The 17,541-nt window shown below is 43.0% G+C and overlaps 1 protein-coding gene across 1 annotated transcript in view; it reads left to right on the forward strand.

The window, feature by feature from the left end:
• The window catches only part of Rtn1 (reticulon 1), a 213,988-nt gene that overhangs the window by 146,223 nt on the left and 50,224 nt on the right, over window positions 1-17,541 (forward strand). The gene's annotated exons all lie outside the window — the stretch shown is intronic.

Below are 17,541 nucleotides of genomic sequence, written 5' to 3' on the forward strand. Positions count from 1 at the left end.
GAGTTGCATGGCAGTCCTTCCTCCATCTTTCAGCTCTAGACCGCAGTTTGCAGTCCACACTGGACTCCATCCACTCTTCTGAAGGCTTCCCCAGCTTACAGATGAGTTTCTGAGATTGCTCAGCCTCCTTTGCTTTTCAGAGGCATCCCCTGGGTTGGGTTAGGGGAGGGACCTAGCAGCTGGTATAAGTTTACAGTGTTGTTAAGCTCCGTTGAGCTAAGTAACCAGTAATTTGTCCATCCTAAATATAAATTGATCCATCACTCCGGAGGCTTAGCAATCAACTAAGATGGCAGAGGAGGAATAAGGAAACCACAGGCATTTTGTTTTCAACCTGAAGCCTTGAGGTTATTATGACACCATATGACATTTTCTTAGGTTTTAATTGATGCGTTTTAATGTCTTTGCATCGTGCAAATCTCCAGAAATATTCTCAGAAGCCTGCAATTAGTGTTTCTTGAAAAGATGTTTAGTTGCCCTTTGTTGTGCGAAGTACACTGTGATGAGAGCCTGCCTTTCAAACAAGGAGCGTTGTGTGCATAAACACATCTGGCTGCTTCTTCTTCCCCTTCCTATGGTGACTGCTAATCTTTTACATCCATAGCAATAACTTGCCCTTCCCTCCCACCTGTCATGAACGATGAACGATATTGTTTTCAGATAAGTCACACCTTGCTGTGTGTGTGGAGGGCTGTGTGTGTGTTCATATGTGTATAGGTGTCAGAGAGTGTGTGTGCATATGTATGCATGTGGAAGCCAGAGGACAGCCTTGGGTGTCATTTCTCAGTGGTTATCCACCATTTTTTTTTTAAGACAGGGTCTTACTTTGCAGCCTTAGCTGGCCTAGAGCTGGCTAAGTAGACCAGGTTGGGTTTGAATTCAAAGAGTCCCATCTCTGCTGGGATTAAAGGTGTGTTCCACCACACCCAGCCCTGGAGACAGAGTATTTGAAGACCTGGAACTATATGCCAAGGCAAGTTTTATTATAGTAAGCCCTAAACGTTCACCTTCTCTTTCCCCACTCCCAGCTCTGGGATTACAAGTGGGTACTGCCATGCCCAGTCGCCTGGCTTTTTCTTTATTGTGAGCTCTAGGAATGAAACTCAGCTCCTGGTGCTTATACAGAGAGCTTTTTACGGGATGAGCCATCTCTTCGGCCCCTAACCTCCTGTTTTTAATCGGCCTGCTAGAATTACGTTCACTAAGAGCTTACTATAATAAAAACAAAACAAAGCAAAAATATATTTATGTTTTAGAAGAAAATGGTGAATATCTAACTGAGGAAGGAGAGCCGAGTCATAAAGTGCCTGGCTAAGGAGACAAAGGACACTAGGGATTCCATACTGAGAAATGATATTTAGAATAAATTTCCAGTCTTACTGGTTTTTTGCTTATATATTATGGTTTCTAATTCTGTGATTTTTATGGGTTTTGTTTTTGTGTGTGTTTCTTGTGCTTTCTCTTTGCTATTTTTCTTCTTCTATTATTATTATTATTTTCATTATTATTATTATAGCCTGTTTGCTTTTTTCATTTGCCTGTTTGTTGTCTAATGAGAGACAGAAAGAAGTCATGGAGTTGCATGGGTAGGGAGGATCTGGTAGGAGTTAAGGAAGAAAAAGTAAATTCTCAATTAAAAAAGAATTCAAAGTGTGAGGACTCCCGTGTACCATTTTCTTTCAGACTCTGTAAACTAAATCACAATATGCACAAACTGAAAGGGAGCTGAAGAAGTCAGCCTGTCCCTGAGCAACCACTTTCTTTCAGACACATCCTCTGTAAACCAAATCACAATATGCTCAAACTGAAAGGGAGCTGAAAAAGTCAGCCTGTCCCTGAGCAGATTCCAATGGAACAAAGACATCACTGGCGGCATTGTCATGGTATATTGCACTTCCTGTTTGGCTGACCTCACTTACCTACTGTGCCGTAGACAGCTTCCTGTGTACGCTCAGGATGTCTCTCATTGTATACAGTTTTCTGTGGTAGCATTGCCTGGAGCATCACGGGGGATGTCGACCCCAGGGAATATCAGCTCTGGATGGCAGCACTCGTACTGAATAGAGCCTGGAGTCCAGAGTCACTGCTTTACACTAAAAAGTGAAAGCCCGGGGTCAAATCAATTAAGAGAACCCAGAACTGCTCACGTTCATTCCAGCAGATGCTGAAAAGGTGGGTTGTGCAAACACTTACCTTTGCTTTTAACAGTACTGTCTTTGTCACATCAGACTCCGGTGACAAAGTTCATGGCTGAGTGCTTTGAGCCGCAGTGATTTGTCTCTCACGGATCTAGAGGCTAGGAAGGTCAAAAGCAAAGTTTCCGCAGAACTGGTGCATGTGAGCGTTGCTTATCGGTTTGCAGGGCCGTCTTGTACAGCTTCACATGTTAGAGCAGAGGAAGCCCTCACATTCTGTTTATAAAAGCACTGAGCCCACTCATAGCCCTGTACCCTTAGGACCCAATTCTATGCCAAGGCTTCCCCTTTTAATATCATCATTTCAGACATTAAGACTTCAACAAACGAAATAGGGGGTATAAACCCCCCCTTCAGTAGCCAACACCTCCTTATTACAGGTCACTAACTATCTCTTAGTGACCTCCCTGCTTCCCCTCATGTTCCTTGCTGAATAGTCTCTACCTGGCCTCTGTAGGGGTGGCATTCAGACCGCAGCAGCCTGCCTGAAACCCTTTGCTGTCCTCCCAGCGATGTAGGAGCAGAATCAAAGCTCCTTACTGAGTGCTGCCTCAGTTTACCTCATCTCTACCACCTTCACCTGCTCTTGCCCAGTGGGTCTCTAGTACACTGTTATTCCTGGGGGGGCACTTTTTGCACTGAGAGCAGTGGGGGTAGGGAGGAAGGCTCTTCTCTGTCCGTTTTTCTAACAGCTCCTGCCCTTTCCTCTTCTTTCTTGCCTCGCCCACTCCTCCATCCTCCTGCCTTCACATCCCGAGTGCTAGAACTACATTCCTGTGCCTGAGCCAGGCAAGTGCTCAACTAAGCTATGTCACCACCCTGCTTCCCATCTTTTCATGGCTTTGACTCGTTATCTTATTCTCAGATTGTACGTCATCTAACAGAGGACTTGTGTGACCACTAGATCCAGTGTTGTCACCGGTTCACCGGGATTATTGCCTGGTTGCTAGTGTCTCTCAGTTATTTCTCTAAAACAATTTGACTGTTTATTGGCTGACTTTTGCTACCAGGCCTTTGCCTCACTTACAGTGTGTGTGTGTGTGTGGGGGGGGTGCTGCTTATTGATAAGTGTGAATCTGTGGCTGGGCAATGGTGGTGCACATCTTTAATCCCAGTACTCAGGAGGCAGAGGCAGGCGAATCTCTGTGAGTTCAAGGTCAGCCTGGTCTATAAAGCTAGTTCTAGGACAGCTAGGGCTGTTACACGGAAAATCCCTGTCTTGGAAAAACAAAAATAACAAACAAACCTGTGGTGACCCTCACCTTGCCCATACTTAGGCAAAAAGACAGAGAATCATTAGGCTTTTAATTAAACAATGCATGTTGATGCTGCTTTTCTGTAGTAAGAAGATATTTGGGCATTTTATACAGAACTCCTATTTCCAGATAAGGATGGAATCTTACAACACTAAAGAGAGTGGTAGGATCCTTGAATAGTAGTTCAAAAATTCCACTAACATTTTTGCTTCAAAAATTAAAGTTAACACAAAGATGTTAGAAAGGCTTGGCTGACATGGCAATTAATTTGTTGGCAAGCAGAAGCAGATATGCATTAAGATCTCTGTGTAGTTTTATTAATACATATCTGCTCCTACTTGCCTACAAATTAACTGTGGGGATCTTGACTCAAGGTAGCAAGGCAGGAAATTCACGCACTGCTCCTTCTGTTTTCCCACTGAGGTGTTAGAAATAAGTTTTAGGTAATTGCTGTAGATGCTGGAAATAAGAATTAGTGAACTCCATGGACAAGAAAGTCAAGTGAATACCTGAACAGCAGGTAGCAGGTAAGGCGGGGTAGCAGACCTGAGGTGGGGGCTGGTCCAGGGCCACAGCTGCCATGACAGTTCATCCCAACAGGACCCAGAGAGGCTCCTACCTTGATGAGATTTCAGTCTGTCAAGAGAGAGCTCTGCTAGGAGTCCCAGGCAAGGAAAGTAACATCCATCATCTCCTCAGCTGGATTGTGCAGCAGATTCCCAGATTCGCACAGAGAAAGGTTCTCAAACCTAGACTTCTATACCTTCCCAAACCAATGTTTATATAAAAGGGCAAAATCAAGGTATTGTATGAAATACGGTCTGAGGTGTTTACTCACCCATACCTCAGATAAAAATAAATTCTGAAGGAAACTATCTTGTTAAGAAAACACATCAAGGAAATAGATAGAACAAAATATAAAAAGAAGTGATAACTGAATTTGGGGCCTGGGGAAATGGTTCACTGGGTAGGGTACTTGCCACAAAGGCTGGAGTTCAGATCCCCAACACCTACCTAAAGCATGGATGTGGCTGCCCAGGTATAATCTCAACCTCTAGGAGGTGAAGTCAGGAGGATCCCAGAGCAAGATGACGAGCCAGACTAACCAAAAGAGCAAGCTCTGTGCTCAGCAAGTGCCAAAGGTTTTCTCAGCTCTAGCAAGCCACGGTTCTTCTTTTTCATGAGTCTAAACATATTGGCTTTGCAAAGCCATCTAAGGGGCTATAAAACTATAGTGTACTATACTATTCCATCCTATACTAGATAGAGGATATTTATTATATACCATTATTGAATCTTATTTGTCATGCAATGTTATGTAGATAATATAACTCCTCAAGATATTATTTAGATTTTCTATAATCCTGTAAGTATCATAAACTTAAGAATCACTCAGATAAAAGAGAAAAGTATTAATTGTGGCTTCTGAAAATAATGTAAATTTTATGACTCTGGACCACTAAAAATAATGTATAATATATAAAACCAGTACCTAGAAGGAAGATGAGTGATGGTGAAAGTGCTTTACTATTTTTAAACTTTATTTTACAGATGTTGGTGACTTACGGCTCAGTTGACAGTTACTTGGCTTAGCAGAGCTGCAGAAACACTCAGCAGTAACCAAACTTCAAAACCTAAACTGTGATCTTTTTATTAGAACTTTTTATTTTTTTGAAAATTTTATACAGGAGCACTGTGTTCACATCGCTTCTATCCCTCCGTCTTCTCTCCAACTCCTCTGTTGTCCCCTCCCACTCTCTCAAGTTTGTGCCTTAGTTTTACACTTTTTATGTAACATGTACTACCCAAAGTTAACAAATCTGGAGATAGCTGTGAAACAGATCATATATATGGATACTAAATACAACCAGAAGTGAAGAACGGAAAGTAAACGGGGATGGGGGAAGACCATGGTGATGATGATAGTAATGGTGACAGTGATGATGATGATGACAATGATGGTGATGATGGCGATGATGGTGATGATGGTGAATATGGTGATGGTGATGATGAGGATGATGATGGCGATGATGGTAATGATGGTGAATATGGTGATGGTGATGATGATGATGGCAATGATGGCGATCTCCATGATAGTGATGATGTTGATGATGATGGCTTGCCTTATTCCAATCCAGACTCATGCTCTCTTCCTCCGTTGCATGACTATACCTTTACAAAACTGATGTGTATTGTGTATTTTGCTTGTTCCCACAAAACTTGAGATAAAAGGGTTTACAAAGAGCACTCAGAAAGTCAGCGACCCAAAATATTAGCAACTAACTCAAAACAATCCTGATAATACGAACTGCATAGAGACTACCAAAACACAAGGATAGTCTTCCTAAAGACAGGAACAGAAAACCCAAGAAGAGGAAATTAGATAGGTCGTCACTCTCCTTAACTGCCGACAAAAAGCCAAAAGTACTTTTAATAAGAGCCACTACCCGAAACCAGGGAGGTCAGGGAAGAAGAGAAGAAAGGAGCCCTTCAGATAGGCAGTCATAGTGCTGGGCACCTGACCTTGCAGGAAGTGGGCCTGAACAAACAGATCTGTAACTGGCTCACCTGGCTGGGGAACAAAGAACATTTTCAGCAGTTGTGGTTAAAAACTCTCATTGTGGCATTTAATCCCACAGCAGATGGATCTTAGGAAAAGGTACCACAGAGTGTTTTAGGACTGGCCAGAAAACATATCCTAAATAAACACCTTTCAAATATATGTATACACTTTAAAGTAAAAAAAAAAGTCAAAACAGAAAAAGAAATCCTAGTTCTGAATGCTTAATAAGCTGACATTTATGATGACTTTATCATTTCAAATCTGTAATCTATGTTTTCCATGTCACTCAGACTACAGATGTACCATTTCCACCCCTTATCTAAGGTTGAGTTGGGAATAAATAGGGCAAAAATAAAAAGCTGTGGCAGTTAACTTATGAAAATTCATGCCACCTTCGTAAATATTTAAAGAGATAAATGTATTTATTCAGTGACAAAAAGAGAGAGATCGAAACCAAGTAGCAATTGCCCACTGAAAGAATGAGAGATTAAATTTGGAAGACATCTCAGTGTAAACCGAGGTATGCCTTGAGAAGGGAGTGTGTAGTAGCCGGTTTATATTTCACCCAACATGTATTCCACATATTTTATGTCACTGAACTTTTTGTGTTATTTACAGAAACAAAGCCTAGCAGACTTTGAACCAAAGTCTCATTGCTCTGTTTCTTCTCTCCTTTGCCTGTATCCCTAAAGTCTGAATAGCCCCACAATGACAGTTTCTATTAGGTAAAAGGTGCAGTGGGGATTGCTGATGGCATGGGCTATAGTAGCCCCTGTGGTCTATCACTTTAACCTCAGGACCCTCAGGGAACTGAGACACTATCCAGACCCGCTCCCCAATTTCAACATATTTTCAGTGATTCTGCCCATTTTTACTTATTATTTTATGTGTATGGGTGTTTTGCCTGCATGTGTGTCTATGCACAGCATGTATTCAGAGTTCCAGGAGGCTAGAAGAGGGCATTGGATCTCCTGGAACTGGAGTTGTAGATTATGTGAGCCACCATGCGGGTTCTGGGACCTGGACCCAGGTTCTCTGCAAAAGCAGCCAGTGCTCTTAACCACTGAGTCACCTCTCCATTCTGTTCACCCCCATCTGTATTTTCAGTACCAAGCAGGAAGTATATCTTTTATGAGGACTGCTGACTTATGGGTTCTAGGAGAACATTGTTCCATAGAAACAAACTACTGCTTTCTTCTCTCATGACAAATCAAATTCCTCAATCTTGAGGGACAATAAATCACAAAGGAAAACAAAAGTCATTTAAAAAGCAAGCCATGAGAACCAGGCATGGTGACACATGCCTGTAATCCCAGCACTTGGGAGAAAGAGGCAGAGGGGACAGGAGTTCAAGGCCGGCCTAGGTTACAAAGATCCTGTTGCAAAACAACGAAACAATAAAAGAAGGGAGGCGAAAGAAAATGAAAAGCTAACTACTTGATCTCTTGTTAGAGAATGTATCTATTCATAGGTCCAAGTTAAAACTTGTCCTAAAGTCTGATATGGTGTGGGAGAATTGTCTGTATTCTGTCAATTGTGTATTTTAATAAAATGCTGATTGGCCAGGCAGGAAGTATAGGCAGGTCAACCAGACAGGAAGTAGAGGTGGGGCGAAGAGACTTTCCAGAAGAGTATTCTGGAAAGCAGGAAGCTCCCTCCGCAGTTCTGCCCAGACCACCGAAGAGGAAAGATGTAAGCTGCCCTGCTGGAAAAGGTACTGAGCCATGTGCTAATGTAGATAAGGATAATGGGGTAACACAAGTTATAAGAGCTAATAAGTAGCCTGACCTAATGGGCCAATCAGCTTTATAAGTTATAGAGATCTCTGTGTGATTGATTTTCTCTGGGACTTGCCGGCTGTGGGGAACTGGGCAGGAACAGATACCCCAACAAGCCGGCCGTCATCACTACACTGACATGATGTCTGTCTGCATGTAAAGGTCTAGATTATTGGCAGAGGTACAGAGATTAACACTGACTTTACCTTTAGTTATGGGTGCTTAGGATAAAAAGAGAGGCAGAGGAAATGAAAAGCTATTATTAGACACACATACCATGCATGCAGAAATAGACAGAATAATTGTCATCTTCAGTGCAGTCACTTGGGGCTCCATCACCAACAATTCATGCCCAGTACTGTTTCTGCCTCTGCTTTTAACACTAAATATGATGCATATTCTAAACCCTGTTTTGGGTGGTCATTGAGGATTGGAACTAACCCTGTATTGTATTGTGTAAGGAGTATACTGGTCATTTTAAATCTAAGAGTCGCCTTCCTATAAATGGTAACTACTGTCTCTGTCCATATTTAACCATTGTGTGAAGAACCTGAAAACTGGGTTTATGTGAGTTACTGCAGAATTGTTCCTCTGAAAGGAAGTGAGAGAGCCAGTCAGATAACACTTGCCATGAAAGTCTGGCTATATAAGTTTGATTCCTGGAACCCACATAGAGGTAGAAGGAGAGAAATAACTTTACAAAATTGTCCTCTGACCTCCATATAATACACTCAATGGAAGGCACACTCCTGCGCTCACTCATACACTCCATTCACACACACATTTATACACACATGTGCATGCACACACACACACACACACACGTGCACAAACATATCTATATTAAGATTTCTTTCATTGGTATTAAAAAGGGATTCTTTGTTTAGATTTTGCACAATATCAATTAAGCGATATTTAGCCGTGGCCATCTTTGGAAGAATTTTATGACTTTTTTTCAAAAACAAAGAACAGAAAGCATTTCTTTACCCAAGAGCAAAGCTGCTAGGAGGCACAGCCAAGAGCTTTCTTGGCGATTTGATTGTCTCACCAGGAATGCTCTCAGCTTCCATGGCAACAGGTACCATGGAGACACTCACGCTTTGTCAGATGATTTGGGGTATGCAGCAGTTGGGGGAGAGCTTCACCACTGCTGCATTGTAAAGATTGTACAATATGCAAGCCTTATTTTAGACTCTGTGGATCTAGGGCTTGTTCAAATATTTACTTGTTTATTGGGGTGGCAGTATCTGCATGCATGAGCTACAGCGTTCCTGTGGCGGTCAGAGGACAGCTTGTAGCTCGGAGGAGTCACTTTTCTCCTTTCCCCATATGAGTTCCAGGGATTGAACTCAGGTTGTCAGACTTGGTGGCAATGGCCTTCACCCACCAGCTCTATTTTCCTTCTCCTTCCTTCCTTATTACACATATGCAACAAACAAACAAAACACTCCTGACATAATAGAGCCAAGATAAAAATGAGAAAAGGTTACAATATTCAAAGATCTGTATGGAATCTACAGAAAACTGTATCATATTCAGGATACCTAGAATTTTCAGATGCCTTTGGCAATTGATGACAAATACAATGTGAATAACTCAAATCCCTAGGCAAGACCTATATGACCTAGGCAGTTCAGGTCTCATTGGTCAGGCCAATGTTAATTATTGCCAAATTAATGCTTACCTTGGGCCCTATTTCTCATTTATCCCTAAAAGTTACATAAGGCTGGTGTTTTATAAACATGGTTTTTTTTTTCCAATAGAGAATCTGGAGTTATAGAGCAGAAATTGAGATCTCATGATCTCAGAGGATGTGCTGAAGTTTACAAGGTAGCAGTTGGAGTTCAACTTCCAACATTTTTGAACACTGACACAGTAGCAAAGATAAAGCCCAAATCAGAAGGTCTGTGGTTCTCATCTGCAGCTCTAGGCAATGGATAACAGTGACAGAAAGAGGCTCCAATACTCTTCATTCTCACATGGATAATCCAGCATATTTCTCCCAATATTTCACTAAACAACCGTACCCGCCACATAACATCAAGATCCAGCTCCTGCTAGCTCTTTCTCTCTGTTCCATCTTTTCCAAACACTGTTCTGCCTTGCAATCAGACCTCTGCCTTTCCAAAGGCCAGGAGCCAACATAATTCTGATGCTTCTTAGAATTCACTGTTGGACACAAGGACTGAGAGAGATTTAGATGCAGAAGCCTTGCACCTCTGTGTGTGATCTTTCAAGGTATATGTGCAAGGGAGGACTCGGGAGCCTGTGAGTGGCAGGTTCCCAGTCCCTACTTCTGACTCAGTAAGCTGCGAGTAAATCCAGTCACTTTAATAAGGTTCTCTGCTGCTTCTGCAGGCTGACAAACTAAAGGAGCAGCAAGTACCCCAGCCTTTCCCCACGCCTGGAGTCCCAAACATAGTGGAGACAATGGGACTCCTGCCTCTGTGCCTGGTTGACCAGCTCGGGGCCTTCCTCTCTGAGACCTCAGCATGGGAGAAGCGACAAGACTTCAGCATTCATGGGGGTTGGGGGGAGCAAGTCCTATACAGGGGTACACAAGTCCCTTGAATGAGTCAGCCTCTGAGGCAGTGTGAGTTATCTGCAACAATCCCAGTGCTTAAATCTTTTCTTTTTCCATATTTGTGGAACTAAGACATACATTGAACAGAGATCAGCCCCATGCTCTTACAACAAAGGAAAGTTTGGGCTCTGTATTTGCTATGCGAAGGTCAGGAAGGAGTCGCTAAAATAATCACACCAAGAGGCTTTATCAGTAGCATTTAATCTTTAAATAAAACTTCAGGAAAAGAAAAGACCCCCTTTCATACTTCCCTTACACTCCCCCCCCCCACACCCACTGCTGGGCATTGGCTGCCTTCCACATCTTCCCAGGCTGGACTTGCCCCCTCGGCTGGCTTTCCAGCGTTTGTACGGCACCCTTGTTCTCTTCTTGGCAATCCGAAGGAAGCTATCGCGGCCCACAGCATGGCAGTCATTGTCGTAAATAGCATTGACTAATTTATCCTTCCAAAATGCTTAGAATAGCATTTAGATGCCAAGATACTTGGAGTGGGGAAAGAGTGTTATTTTCGTAAGAAATACTATTTTAGGGGACACTGAACACCAAGAGACAGAAATGGGCCATTATGTTTGGCTAGGAAATTTCCGAGCCACAGCTAAAACCAATGCTCCTGACTTTCCAAGTCCCATAGTTGGCCATTTTCCCCTTCTTCTCAAATGGGGTCATGTTTTCTGAACTTCAGTAACGTCCTGAAGCCAGGGGGTAGGTAAGCTTTGGGCAGGTGTTTAGCTGACTCAAGAGAAAAACAAAATAAGTTTTCCTTCCCCAACCCCCATTGTCTCGTAGCACCCAGGGCCACAGCTTCCCACAGTCACTGTGCCTGGTCCTCCTTAGGGTCGGGTTTTTGTTTATTTATTGGCTTTGTTTCATGGTTAACGATCTCTCATATTAGGCTGGATATTTAGCGCTGTTGGAAGAGTACTTACCCAACATTCATGACATTCTGGGATTGCTCTCCAGGACCACATAGCTGGGCATAACAGTGCGCACATAGTCTCAGCATTTAGGAAACAGACAGAGGAGGATCAGAAGTTCAAGACCACCTTTGGCTATTCGATAGTGAGTTCAAGACCAGCCTGGATACAGCAGATTCTTCCCACCCCCATTAACACAAATAAAAAAGTATTATCAATCTTTTTCTTTTCTTTTCTTTTGTTTCTTTTCACTGCTTACTCTTATCTATTTAATGCACTGTTTGTCTTCTTGTGCTACGTTTTCAAAACCTAAACCTCTCTCATGTCTCCTGGGAAATAAACTGGACTGTTTCGTGTGTCTTCATTTGTTGCTTTATCTCCAAAGGACAGCCGCTGTCTGGAGCTGTCATGAACGACCTAAGGCGCCTACAACAAAAGCCAAACAGAGCCACCCCCTGCTGGGACAAACTCCAAATCCAAGAAAACTCAAACTGATGTTTCTTTGTAAATTCAAAGATGCAGCAACTGTGAAGGTACAGAATCAAAGTAGCTGAAGCATCAGCACCTGAAGACAGAGAAATACTCAGGCACTGGGGTGCTGAGGGCAGAAACAGCAAGCCCCACAGACAGCTCTGAGGTGACATCTAGGCTGCCTCACTTGGGCAGAGGGGGCTGGGGCAGAACAAGAAAGAAGCAAGGACTCACACACAAGTATGCTCAGCTCTTCCCTCCCAGCGGAGTGCCATACTGTGAAGGTCACCTCCACCATCCTCTCTGGGTACCATTTTTAACCCCATAAGAGCATTTCTGAACAATGTGTGCCCTTGCAAGTTTAAAAGCTAGCAATTCATCTTTTTTTTTTTGGTTAATATTAGAATAACTCAAGGAGATCATTGTCATGTAGATTCCAAGGTCTAGTGCCAGCAGTTATGATATGGTTGGCAGTTCTCCTTTTTAACTGAGTGGTCTGGAGGCAGATGGTGAGGAACTGCATTTCCCCACACTGTGGGCTTCCATTCACGGGTGTTTTTCCCACGGCCTGCTTCCCCTTCGACATTCTCCCAATAGCACCACACCTTTGCATGTGCTCTTTGACTTTAACAGCGTTTCTAAGGCTCAGTTGCATAGCTGTCACACTTTGGTTCCTCTCTTGAGGTTCTCTTCGGGTCCATCTGCTTCTCTGCTTCAAACTCAGGTCACAGGTTACTTATTGATCAATAATCGAACTTGTTCCCTAAATGCTGGGGCTGCAGTTACAAATAGGGAAGCAATGTTCTCACTTATATACCACAAAAAAGTAAGTAGTAGCATTGGATATGTACAGAGAACCTAGACTGTGCAAGATTCTGACTTCAATCCCCACTGCTATTCTATAAGAAAACAAAATTTCAGCCACCACCAGATTTTATTTTCTTGTGATTTGCATCTTAATTATAAAATCAGAATATAAAGTAGTCTAAGGGACTCGGGAGATAGTTGAGCACTTGTTAGCAAGTTAAGAGGGCCAGAGTTCAGATCCTTAGAACCTGGTAAATGATGTGTGTGCCCGGCGGCCTGCCTATAATTTAAATCTGGAAAGGCAGACACAGAGGATCCTGGGAGCAGGCTGACTGACTCTCAAGATTAGCTCCATAAGAGAGCCGTGAGTTTGATTGACAGACCCTATCTCAAAAGAATAAAGAGGACCCTAGAGAGATGGGTTGCCTACTAAGTGATTGCTGTACAAGGGCAAGCATGGTGATGTTGCCATTTGTATTTCCAGGAATCTATCAAATGCTGAGTACATGTGGTGTTAACACCTCCATTTTGGCCTTGGGAGGTGGAGACAAGGGATCCCCAAAGCAAGCTGGCTAACGTGACTACCATATGCAGCATTGGGTTTCGCAAGAGACCCTGCCTCAATGAATAAAGTGAAAGGACAATGGAAGATAATTCCTGACAACCCAAGCCTCCAAGTGCACAGACACATGCATGCGCACACACACACACATATGCACCTACATACATGCAAAAGCATGTCTATACATACACAAAGTTGAGAAAGAAGGTAGAAGAAAGATCAAAAAAAGGTTGCAGGCATCAACCTTAGGCCTCAACAGGCACAGGCACGCATATGCACACACACACACACACACACACACACACACACACACGTCTGTATGCACACTGTACACACACAAAGGAAAGAAAACCATAAGTGATGTGATTATCCATGGTCCTTACTTGGCACTCCTCCAAGTTTAAATCCAGGCCCTATCACTTATATACAGCATGACTTTGGGAAGTTATCTGACATCTCCAAATTGTGGGTTCCTCATCTGTGAAACACAGTTATATTTAAAATCACAAGACTGTTGTTAAAAATTAATGGAAAAGCAGACGACATCTAGTTTACTCTCTGAAATATAAGAAACATTACAGCCTCTTCCTCTGGTAGTTCTCAAAAGATCACATTTTACCTTAAAGTTCTTGCCCCCAAATAGTCTCCTGTCTCCCCAATGAGCTCACACACTGACTCTTGTCTCCAAACTAGCCTCAAAGACTTCCCACACATGGTCAAATTCTCCCCAGCTTCTCTTTCCTACCCACCAATTAACACCATTTGTGTGACTTAGCTTACTATCTGCCATAGCTCAGCATAGATACTACATTTTCCAAGAAGCCTTCCCCAATTCTTTCCACAGTATGTTGGTGTCCTGTGTGTGTGTGTGTGTGTGTGTGTGTGTGTGTGTCTGTCGTCTGTCTGTCTCTGTTTCTCTGTCTTTAACTTTGTGACTGTGTTTCTCTCTCTTTTGTCATCTCTCTCTCTCTCTCTCTCTCTCTCTCTCTCTCTCTGTCTCTGTATGTCTCATCTCTCTCCATCTCTATCTCTGTCTCTGTCTCTGGGTGTAGGGGAGAGGTACTGGAAACTGACCCTATGGTCTCACACATATTGGGCACAGGCTCTACCCCCCAGTTACACCCCAGCCCCTGCACCTGTCAGTTCACAAGCACTCACGCCATGTGTAGTACCTTCTTTTTAATGGGCTCTCTGAACTTAGCATTTATGGGGGGGGGGGGGGAGAGAGAGAGAGAGAGTTTTATGTTTTTATGTTTGCTTTTCTTGGTGTTATGTTGTTTGCTTGCTTGTTTTGGTTTGGTTTTTCTTGGTATCCATTTTGATATAGCTCCACCTGGCTTTAGCTAAAGCCCTTTGCTCAAGGCATTTAAAAGACTGGCTACTTTTCACTACCTTTAAAGCCCTTTTCCAGCTGTGTCCTTTAATATCAACTAGAATCCAAACTTTTGAAATAATCCCATGTATGCCAGCCGCTCCTTTTCATTTCTGTCTCCCAATTGTTGAGCACCTGTCTTTCCGCGTCCCCATGTCTTCCAAACCTAGCCCAGGACAAGAACGTGAGGCACACGACATCTCCCGGCCCTACTAAAACTTGGAAGCGGGCAGCGCACAAACATGCTTTCTGCTGCGTGGAAAGCCTCATGCGGGCAGTTCCCTGGCAGGGTTAATTGGCATGGCCAGAAAATGTGATGACATTATAAGTGTATCTCTAAAACATCCACGTATTATGTTAATCCCTTGTGAACTTCCAACATGTGAAATAGAAACTTGTGTGGGAGGATGGAAACAAAATAGGTGTGGTTCCCTAGAGGCAGTGATTTGTAGTGTTGGAACTATTCATGATATTCGCTTACACGGTGGGACCAGTACAGGTTATAGCTCTGCAGAACTTAATACACATGTGCACACACACACACACACACACACACACACACACACACACACACACACCATGTGAATAAAAAGGCTAGGAAAACTTAAGCAATACTGGAAATTGACTCAGTATCTGTGCCCTGGTTGTGAGAGTATTGTACTATTATGACTTGAATCTGAAGTTTTCTCACACGGGCTCATGTTTTGAATACTTGTACCCCATTTTGGTGTTATTTCGGGAATTTCTGAAGACCTTGAAAGGTGATGTCTACCTGAAGAAAGTAGGTTTCTCTTGGAGTGTGTTCCAGGTAGAATCCTCTCCCTAACTACTTCCTGGCACTCTGCCTTCTGGTCTGCCATGATGCAAATAGCTGTCCACTGCCCCATCTCCCGCTGTCCCATGTCCCTCTGCCCCATCTCCCCATCTCCCGCTGCCCCACCTCCCACTGCATCGTGTTCAGCTCAAGTGTGTAAATTCAATCAACTATGCCAGAAACTTCTGAAACCAGAAGCCAAACTTTCTGAAACATTTAGTCCTAATAAGACAAGGGTAGTTGGTAGAATTTTGCAAAATGTCAGCACTGGCTGGAAGGAACAGTGCAAAATCTGCAAAGGGTATCTTTGTATTGTTTCTTACAGCTACAAGTTTCTCAATAGAAGTTACAATTTAAAAAGTGAAATTAAGAAAAAAAAAAGGAAACCAAATTATAAAAGAAGAGGGGACCCAGTTGGATTATACTCTTTAATTTTAATTCTGTAATACTCTCAAAGTTAAATTTTACTTTGAGCTTCCTGGTTAAGAAAAAAAAAGTTCTGACAAAAAGAAATGGTCTGTACTATTTGTTTAATGAATTATTTATTCACTCAATAAATAGTGGACATAGTAAACATCTTAGCTAATAAAACACATAATTTAAGATAGCCAACACTTTCATTGAATATTAATTGTAAGTTTATTTTCCACATAGTGTGTTTATGTGGGTGATATAAAGCAACAACATACTTCCCCTTAGAACTGTTTGTGTATTTTTGTATGTATGTGAGTGTCCATGCATGTGCTGGTATGCAGGTATACATGCACTTGTGCATATGTAGAGGCCAAGTGACGATCTCAGTTGTTCTTCAGATGTTCACATATGTGCTGGTATGCAGGTGTGCATGCACCTGTGCATACGTGGAGGCCAGGTGACAAGCTCAGTAGTTCTTCAGATGTTCACATATGTGCTGGTATGCAGGTGTGCATGCACCTGTGCATACGTGGAGGCCAGGTGACAAGCTCAGTAGTTCTTCAGATGCAACACATTTTTTAAAATAGTCATTCACTGTTCTAGAGCTCATACAGTAGACGAGGCTGGCCAAACAGCAAGGCCCTGAGGTCTGCCTGTGTCCTGCTCTCCTGCTCTGGGATTAACAAGTACCATGCCTGGCTTCTTATATGTGGGTTCTGGGGATCCAGTTCTGGTTCCCATAGTTTACTGACTCAGCTCTCTTGCCAGTTCCTCACTTTGGAACTTAACTGTTGAAAGTCTTGGGCCCTTGCCCTGGCTTGAGCTATGGAAATTGAAAGCTTTCCTGGCTGCCAGTCATCCTCTGGTAAATTTACATTTTAGTTTCTAACCTGTTTACACATGTATGGTGACACCTCCTGCTTCCCTCGATGAACCTAGAGAGGGTCAGGGGAGAGGAGCTTGTGTAAACAGTGAAGTTGGTAAGTAGCTGCAGGCTGCCTTTACCAGATTACAAAGCCAGGAGAGACTGAAGGCAGACTTGAGAGACTCCCAACATTTGGGCTTCTGGGGATCGCTTTGTTATCCCTGTGGTGATAGGATGTAGTTGCATCATGTCTCTTTCTAAAGAGGGAAACCCAGGAATTAGAAGCACAGCGTGCAAGGTCCCTAATCCCTGTGTAGGGAGCAGATGAAGACGGGAAGCACAAAGCATTACCACACATCAGTTGCTAAACGCTGAGCCCAGCCTCAGCGTTGCATGACACACTGACCTGGGCCTTCCCAGGTTCAAGACTGTAGACCCTTGTGTCCATGACACAGAGGGTGATGGTTAGGAATGTCAGTAGATGGAGAGGCAGTCTGGAACAACAGGAGGAGCTCTGAATCAGACAAACTCAGATCTGAAATCTGCCTCTATCAAGGGGGACTTAGGAAGTGAGTCAAGTTACCCAGTCCAAGCCTCAGTTTCTCCCACGGTGACACGGGAGTATGACTATGCTTCCTTGTGAAATAATCCATTTGATCAACTTAAGTGAGTGTCTGTGACTTGGTATGTGTTACCAGTTGTGTTCAGCCGATGGTGTTACACTTGTGGAATGCTTTCTCTGATCTTACATTTATGTTTGAGTTACAAATAATCATCACCCCCAGTGATCTGGCAGTTTTAAGGCTAGAACTGAGGGAGACTAACCATACAGGCTCCTGATGGCTGATCTTTAATTGAAGTTAAACTAGGAAGCAAGAAGGATCTTCCTCCACAAATACAGTGAAACTGGAAAGAAGGCTTTGACTCTTGGTATTTTCTCCTTTCC

This window comes from Myodes glareolus, chromosome 11, assembly GCF_982192425.1.
Source record: "Myodes glareolus chromosome 11, mMyoGla1.1, whole genome shotgun sequence".
Classification (NCBI taxonomy): Eukaryota; Metazoa; Chordata; class Mammalia; order Rodentia; family Cricetidae; genus Myodes; species Myodes glareolus.